The sequence below is a fragment of the Galeopterus variegatus genome, unplaced genomic scaffold (assembly GCF_000696425.1).
Source record: "Galeopterus variegatus unplaced genomic scaffold, G_variegatus-3.0.2 Scaffold554, whole genome shotgun sequence".
In the NCBI taxonomy this organism is placed as follows: Eukaryota; Metazoa; Chordata; class Mammalia; order Dermoptera; family Cynocephalidae; genus Galeopterus; species Galeopterus variegatus.
The window spans coordinates 266,141-273,580 of record NW_007726665.1 but is presented as its reverse complement, the minus strand read 5'-3'; positions in this window follow the sequence as shown (position 1 = coordinate 273,580).

The following is a 7,440-nucleotide window of genomic DNA, read 5'->3' as shown; positions in this document are numbered from 1 at the left end:
GGGATCCGAACCCTCGGACGGGAGCGCCGCCGCGCTTCCCAAGCGGCGCACTATCCAGTGCGCCACCGGGCCGGCCCACAAATAAGTCTTTTTAAAAAAAAAATGCAATCTAAACCTGACTGTCCTTTTTACTAGTGAGCTTTTTTTTACATCTTGAACAAAACCTATAAGATCCTTCTTTGTTCTTCTTCCTTATGTCTGCATATAAGTGTGTGTAAGCTGTATGTTATGTCTATATGTTCATGTACGTATGTATAATTTTGTTTCCTGCAAGGTACCAAATTGGTTTATAATCAATGTGTGCTCATTAAATAAATAAGTATATTTTCAAGTTAACATGACTTAAATTTTCTATTGTTTTGATATATATATTTTCAAAATTTGATTTAAAATTTTACCTTAATTTGTCTCTAGTTCAATATGTCTCCTTGTTATCACAGTTCTGCCTCCTGGCCATTCTGGGAGAAACAATATCTTTTAGACATTATCTTTGTAATGCCCTCTGTCTTAAGCTCCACATGGCTCCAAATGCCACGTGGAAACCTGGGATGCAAAATGGCTAGTGAAAGGAGACCTATGCCCAATATTGCATAGGCCCTAGTTAACATTAACTGATAAGGGTATAGATCAAATACAGCAAGTTTTTGGCTGGGAAACCATAAATATGTATTTGGTAAAAACAGCTAAAACTCAAACTGAGCTTTGTATAATTTGCTCTGATAAACGGATGCCTATTTACTAACATGAATGTATAAAAATGTTCTTATCAGCACACATCATTGCCTGGGTTTACTAATCAAACAGGATTACTAGAGGCCTTTTCATTTGAGTGCTCTTAATACAAAATTGTAAAAGGTTTTCTTTGTCCCTTAGATAACTGATTTAAGAAAACTTATTTCATGATAATTTCTTGTGCTCTCTGCCTTTGAAACCCACTGTTACTTTGGTTTTACTTTTTGTAATAATTTGTGATTTTATTCAACTAACTGTTTTAAGCCTTTTGTTATTTAACAAAGCTTTCCAAAACCAAATTCTGAATGCTCAACTATTTGGTGGTTTAAACTAACTTTGAGGAGTTCCAAGGTTCCTGGAGCTTCTCAAGGGATATATATAAAAAAGTATCAAAATTAATTGGCCTAATAAATAAATTAGACTATATGGGAAGGCATTGTCAGTACTGAAGGTGTTATGGATATGTGTTACAAAATTTTATAAGGTTCTTAAATATCTGTGTCTTGATATAAATGCTACCAGTCTTAATTTTGGTCTAATTATAATTTTAAAATATTATGTATTCAAATATTTCATGAAAAAACTCTAATAGGTACAGATTCCTGACAAACTTTGAGTTCACAGCTTTAAACTAAATTCTCAAAATTCTAATGAAGAAACTGATGGGTTTGTGAAATTTTTCACAAAGGTCAAAACAACAAAAATTAATTTGTGAACTAATTAAAAAGAATTATGGATTTTTATAATTTCCTTATTTTGAAACACTGCTGGTTTTCCTCACTCTCTCTCTCTTAGGCTATCTATAACTAACAACAGTTTGGTAAAATATCATTTAAAACAGACATAAAAGTATTTGTTTTCTCCCTATTTGATCCCACCAAATTTAATAACTTTAAGTATCTTTATGATTATTATGGCAATGTGACTATTTTTATAAATTCAATGAAAATTATCTCTTGTTGGGCTGCAACCACTCCACTTGATATAGCAATTGCTGGGGTGAAAGGAGGCCACACCTAATGGTGGCTGTATAAGTTCCCCACCCGCATGTTCCACACAAGATGGCACCTAGAGGAAGCAAAGGGGGAGTGTCACTTTTAGTTCCACAAAAATTTTTGTTGGTAGTTGCGCTTTTCCACGCTCATGATCAGAGCATGATCAGTAGGCTAAGCATAGGAAAGTAAGGTGCATGCACATGTGACCTTTCCAGTGATTGGCCCTCAGTGTGGAAATCCCCACTTGCTTAGATATAAATACAAGTGCTTAAAAGACCATAAACAGAACTGCTTGATGGAACCCCCACTGTGTCTGAGTGTTCCTTTGTGGGCTGAATAGGTGGGCGGTGCACTCACCCACCTTCAGGGATCCTTCTTTGGCTTATGCCATAGAGGGCAACTTATCTGGTCCTCCCTGGGGGGGGGATAGGGAGTCTGCCGGGGATCACCTGGTGGCCACGGCCAGGGAAATCTAGAGCCCGGGCCTGGCTGACTGAGAGAGCACCCTGACAATCTCTCTCTCTTTATAACAGGATATAATTTAAAACTTTGGTTATAAGGTAGCATATCTCACTTCTAAGTTGCTGACCCCTCTTTCATATTGCCTTAATTTGGTCTAACTGCTGCTTCATCCTACTGTTCATCTTTCCCCTCAACGTGGGACATATCACCACCTGGGAAAGAGCCTTCCCAGCAACATGAGATTTATACAAAAAAAGTAAGACCTTTTCAATCAAGATATTGAACATCAATGCTTTTATAAGGAATGCTTTGATCATAAAAGGGGGAATAATGTCTTCTCTGCAAAGGCAGTTCTCTAAATTTTCCTTGCCTTAAAGAGGGTGTTTGTAACTTAGATGAAACATCCTGTCCTTTAACAAAAGATTTATAATTGGTCAAAAATTTTACAAAAGCCTAGATGCTTTAAAAACAGTAATGTCCTGGACAGGTGAACATTAACAAACTCTCTGGACTCAGAATCAACTATTATATGGAGCATAAACCCATTTTAAAGTTTCGACAATTGGCAACTACACCCAATTCACAGCACCTGGGATGATGCCAACGCAGCCACTATTAGACTATGATATCATCAGTACTCTGCTGAAGTAAAAGGATGTGCCATGATAATGATACCAACTTTGCTTTAAATACTTTTGTCTTAACTGTGAAAACCTGATCTATAGCTTTTTCTTTTAAATAAATCAAATGGGGGGAGATGTGGGGTATGCATAAAGCAAATATACTTCACTGGGCCTGGTTTTCCAAAACCTTGCAGTTTCAAATTTTGACCTTGCAAAGGACAGGAAATTTTCCCCAGGCTATAGTCTCTGTTGTAAGATAAGGAATTATAACACAGCAAGGTTGCTGGCTCAAAGACAGATGGGTTATGGATTGATATGCAAAGATACTGGGAAATTGTTGTAAGAAGAGAATGTTCACTAAAATCAACTGAATTGCATTATAGAATGTCACCTCGCTTGTCTTACTGAATGTTACCAGCTTCTGTTTTTAAACTTGTTAAATTACACTTAGCAAAAACCCCACCTATATTCTCTTCCTGTAACTTCCTGGTCTGGAGAGAACACCAATTTTGGGTTAATTTCCCAAATGGAAGGAATGACTCTATCTTGAGGATTCCAGGAGATTAACCCCTTTTTGGGGTTTCTCACTGGTCAGAAGAAATGGGCTTTGAGTCATCTTTGGTGGCTGTGTCACCCTGGTGAAAAAGCATGACAAATCCATGGGAGGCAAACAACATTAATTCTTACAAATTTATGTATACTTTCAATGAAATCCTAATTAATTTGGCAGAGACCCTATTTGTGGAAATTGCAAAGCTGATTCTTAATTGTATACAGGAATTCAAGGGCTGAAGACTAACCGAAAATTTCAGGTGAAAAATAAAATAGGAGGATTCAATCTGCAGGATAACAACACTTATTTTAAAATCTCAGTAATTAAAACAGTGCATTCTTGGTCCAAGGATGAAAAAATAGGCCAATGGAATAGTGTAGAGAGGCAATAAACAAATATGCACATACATGTGGACACATTATCACAATGATTTCTGCATACCATGAGGAAGAAGCAATTTGTCTTTTCTGCTTGTTTGTTTTTATATAAATGACACTACATAAGTTTATTGCCTATATAGATAAAAATAATAAACTTTACCGCTACACCACAACATTCACAAAAATCAGTATCAGATAGACTGTAGATCTAAATGTGATAGGTAAAACAACACATTTTCTAGGAGAAGAGTGTATAAGGATATCTTTATTATTTAGAGGTAGGAAAGATTTCTTATATAGAACACAAACTGGATTAAGTAAACTTTGTTACAATTCAGAACATCTGTTCTTATGAATTATATCATGAAAAATGGAGAATGGAAAAATACATCTGTAATGCATTTAAAAAAGAAGAAATTTGCATTTAAAATACATAAAGATTTCTGCAAGTCAATTAAAAAGTCAAGCAGCCCAATATAAAAATGGTCAAGTGACTGGAACAGGTACTTCACAAATCAGAGCATTCAACTGACCAATAAACATGTGAAAAGGTGCTCAATGTCACTGAACATGAGGGAAATGAATATTAAAAACATTGTCATTTCTCTCAGTTTAGGTATGCTTTTTTTCAGTGAGTGTACCTCAGTCCATCCTCTGGCCCTTGAGCATCCAAGTCTGGTACACTTGCAAGTATCATCCCCGCTCAAGTTTCCCCACAGGTCTCATCCCATTACAACATCAACTCAAAGTCCAAAATTTTTTGAAATCTCATTGGCTCAAAAGCCTCACATATCTAATAATTTAAATCAGGTATGTATGAGGAGCTAGGTATAATTCATTTTGGTACAAAATTCTTCTCCATCCCTGGACTTGCAAAACTAAAGAATTGAGTTATCTTTATTCCAAAATGCAGTGGCAGGACAGGCACAAGATAATATAGACATTCTGCTTCAAAACTGGAGAAAAATAAAGGAAAAGGGTTCCAAAAAATTTCCAAGTTCATCTAGGCTAGGTAAACTCCATCAGGTTTCAAGTCCTGGGAAAGATACTCTGTGGATCTTGGTTCTGCTCTTTGGGTTCAAAACTCCACTCTCTGGACTTGTCCATTGACCTTAAAAAATCCCATCTCTGTGCTTAACTTTGGCTGTGATGGCTGAAGGACAATATCTTTCAGCTTCGAAGATACTCTCTGCTTTGATTGGGAGGGGGGTCTGTGAGCCACACCCTAAATCTCATTAAAGAGCCTTTTGTGTGTAAACCAGCTTTCCTGACAGTGGTCCTTCTAATTTTCATGCCTTTTACAATCAACGTAGGCTGAGAATTCCCTGAATCTTCAAGACCTGTTTCCTTTTTTCTTAAGAGTTGTTCTTTTAATTTATCACTTTCATTTTGCATTTTACTGTAAATGAGAAGAAGAAAGGACACACTTTTAACACTCTTGGACATATCTCCTCAGCTAGGTATGCAAGTTCATATTTTACTACTTCTGTTTTCCATGTAACTGCAGGCAAGGTACAATTCTGCTAAGATTTCTGCCATTATGTAACAATAATCCTCTCTCCTCTAGTTTACTGTAATGATGATATCCCTTCCTTCTGAGCCTTTGCTGGCAGCATTCTCCAAGTCCAGACTTCTACAAGAAGCCTGATCAAGTCGATCTAGGATTTTTCTACATGCTCCTCAGCGTTCTTCTAGCCTCCACCCACTCTCCAAAGCCACTTCAACATTTTTAGATAATTAGCACCTCACTTCCAGTACCGAAATATGCATCAGCTTCCTAATGCTGCTGTTATAGATTACCACAAACTTAGCAATCGAAAACAGCACAAATTTATAGTTCAATGGTTTTGAACATCACAACCCTGTATCTATAATTAAGCTGTTGACAGAGTTGCCTTCCTTTCTAGAGGTTCTAGGAGAGAATCTCTTCTTGCTCATTGAGATTATTCACAGATTTAAATTCCTTGCAGTCGTAGGACTAAGTCTTATGTCCTTGCTGGCTGTCAGCTGAGGGTCATTCTTAGCTTCTAGAAGTGGTAAACACATTCTGACTCCTTTTCTCCATCTTTAAGTCCCTCTCATGCTTCAAATGCCTCCTATTTTCCATCATTGCATTTCTCTGACTGATATTTCTCCCTTCATCATTCACTTTTAAGGGTGCATGTGATTACATTCTGTTCACCTGGATAATCCATAATAATCTCTTTATCTTGAGGTCTGCTGATTGGCAACCTAGTTCCATTTGTAGCCTTAACTTCCTTTGCCATTAACATACTCACAGGCATGATGCCATGGAATAGAAAACTGACATCTTTGGGATGAGGTATTATTCTTCCTTATGATACTGGGCACAGGTAGAGCTGTCTGCCATCTTTCAAAAACAAACTACTCAAAAGCCAAATGTTGGTTGATTTCTGGATTCTCTATTCTATTCCATTGATCACTGTGTCGGTTTTAATGCCAGTACAATGTTGTTTTGATTATTATACCTTTGTAGTATAGTTTAAAGTCAGGTAGTGTTATTCCTCCAATTTAGTTATTTATTTTTTTGCTCAGAATTGCTTTGGCTATGCATGAGCTTTGGTTATTCCATGTAAATGTCTGGATAGTTCTTTCCATTTCTGAGAAAAATGTATTGATTTCTGGATTCTTTATTCTATTCCATTGGTCAGTGTGTCTATTTTTATGCCAGTACCATACTGTTTTGGTTATTATAGCTCTGTGGTATAGATTAAAGTCAGGTAGTGTTATGCCTCCAGCTTTTTTTTTTTTTTTTGCTCAGCATTGCTTTGGCTATATGTGGTCTTTTGTTATTCCATATAAATGTCTGGATAGTTCTTTCCATTTCTGAGAAAAATGTCATTGGAATTTTGATGGGGATTGCATTTAATCTGTATATAACTTTAGGTAGTATGGACATTTTCACAATGTTGATTCTTCCAATCCAAAAGCATGGGATATCTTTACAACTTCTTGTGTCCTCTTTAATTTCTTTCAGCAGTGGTTTGTATTCTCACTGCAGAGATTTTTCACATCCTTGGTTAACTCTATTTCTAAGTACTTTATTTTTTTTTTGCTGGCTATTGTAAATGGGCAAGCTTTCTTGATTTCTCTTTTTGCATGTTCACTATTGGAGAATAGAAATGCTACTGATTTTTGTGTGTTGATTTTGCATCCTGCAACTTTGCTGAAATCATTTATCAACTCCAGAAGTTTTTCTGTAGAAGCTTTAGGCACCTACAGCCATCTGATCTTTGACAAAGGCACCAAACCTATACACTGGGGAAGAGACTGCCTCTTCAGCAAATGGTACTGGGATAACTGTATATTCATATGCAGGAGAATGAAACTAGACCCATACCTCTCAGCATATACTAAAATCAATGGATTAAAGAATTAAATATACACCCTGAAACAATAAAACTTCTTAAAGAAAACATAGGAGAAACGCTTCAGGAAGTAGGACTGGCCACAGACTTCATGAATACAACCCCAAAAGCATGGGAAACCAAAGGAAAAATAAATAAATGGGATTATATCAAACTAAAAAGCTTCTGCACAGCAAAAGAAACAATTAACAAAATTGAAAGACAGCCAACAGAGTGGGAGAAAATATTTGCAATATACTTCTGACAAAGGATTAATATCCAGAATATACAAGGAACTGAAACAACTTTACAACAAAAAACAAGTAA